Below are 1715 nucleotides of genomic sequence, written 5' to 3'. Positions count from 1 at the left end.
TTTTTTTACTCCAACACACAAAATGGTGAATGGACCTGCAACAGCTGGAGCAGCCAGCCAATCGGCGGCCACAACCCCGCTGACCGGCGCCGTCCTAGACCAATAGATATTCGGAGCCTGGTCGGCTCCGCCTCTCAACGACGAGCGACGCTTGCCACAACCAATCGCGCCCACCCGGCAGCGCTAGGGGGAGGGGCCAAAGTCCAAGATCGGCCTCCCTCTGGGACCGACACCAACCTGAGCCTACGACCGCCTGATCAGCCTAAGGTCCTGCCCTTCAATAAGTAATGGACACCAGCATTGACCAATCGCAGTCCGTTTTAGTGCAGAATGACGAATACAGTACCCAGTCGTCTTGCACTCTAGGCCGGAACCCAGCCTCTGCGAGGGACAGTAGCCAATGAACTGCAAGAAGGAGGGGCTAAGGGACAGGCTCTCCAATGAGCAAGCTCAGAAGGCGTGGCCTCAGCGTTTGTTGACCGGCTAGTCGCAATTCCTGCTGGGAATGGTAGTCTTCTTACGTCTCCGGCCCATAGTCGACAGTACATGGCAGACTACAACTCCCATGTGACAGAGTGCCTGGAGCTCCGAAGAACCCGTGCTAGGAGAAAAAGTCGAAAGGGCAGTTCCTCGTGAGTCTCACTGGGCGCCAGGAGCATCTTAGACCCAGGGCCCCGACTCACCCGGATTCCCGGCTCTGGCGTCGCTGCTGGCTCCTCTCAGTGGCGGCGGTAGCGGCACAAGGGGGAGGTGCGAGGAGCAGCCAACCGCCACCCGCGAGGCCCGCAGCCAATCAGCAGCGGTCGGGGCGGTGCAATGACCTCACCGGGTTCTACTCTCTTACCCCTCCCCCATGTGGTTGTTGCTGCCGGTAGCCGGGAGTAGGGAAGTTGTGGGGGAGGGGAGGAGAATAAGTGATGTCACCTTTCCCCCGCTTGATTGGCTGCCGGGTGGCCGGGACTACAACCAATCAACAGTCTCGGAAAGTCTGGCGCGGCCCCGCGGAAAGCCCTGTTGCCACCGCGAGGGGAGAGAACGAGCACTAGAGGGGTGGCGCGCGCTGCAGAGTAGTCTACGCGCGTGGCCTGGGGCTTGGTGGCCTTGGGGACAGGCCACCTCCTCCAAGACTTTGACATTTAGGGCGGCGCAGTTTTCTGACAGCCCCCCTAGACATGGGGTGGGGGGAGGCACGAGATGGGGAAGTACAGCGCTTCATGGGGCGTCACACTGCATTCCGTGAAGAGCTACGCTTTGTAGGTGTTCACACCTGGCGGGAGCAAGATTTTTTTTTTCTTTTTTAAGGTGGGGTGATCACACTGGGGGTTGGGAGGAGAGGAATATGCCCTGTCAGTAGTAGATTCCTCCTGCCCAGATACGGGATTCACACCAGCTGTGAACCTGTTGGCAGTGCATCCGTACTCTGCACATTGCATTTGCCCTGGCTAGCCGGTAATGGGCCGTAGTCACCTGCTGCGTCTGATGGGTTCGCAGTATCCATAAGGGATTCACACCAGGTGTGAGGAAAATGCCGCCAGCCTATTGCAGGTTCTTAATGCCTGTAACATTCACACTACCGGCGACAGAGTATACTGTGACGTGGCCAGTTCACTCTGGGCTAGAGGGAAGTATCAGTTGTCCAATGGGATTCACTGAGTATGAAGGAGATTCACCTTATCCATGAGATTCACATTATGCACTGTCCACAGAAGGTTTGC

The sequence above is a fragment of the Physeter macrocephalus genome, chromosome 17 (assembly GCF_002837175.3).
Source record: "Physeter macrocephalus isolate SW-GA chromosome 17, ASM283717v5, whole genome shotgun sequence".
In the NCBI taxonomy this organism is placed as follows: Eukaryota; Metazoa; Chordata; class Mammalia; order Artiodactyla; family Physeteridae; genus Physeter; species Physeter macrocephalus.
Note: the sequence above shows the minus strand (reverse complement) of the source record.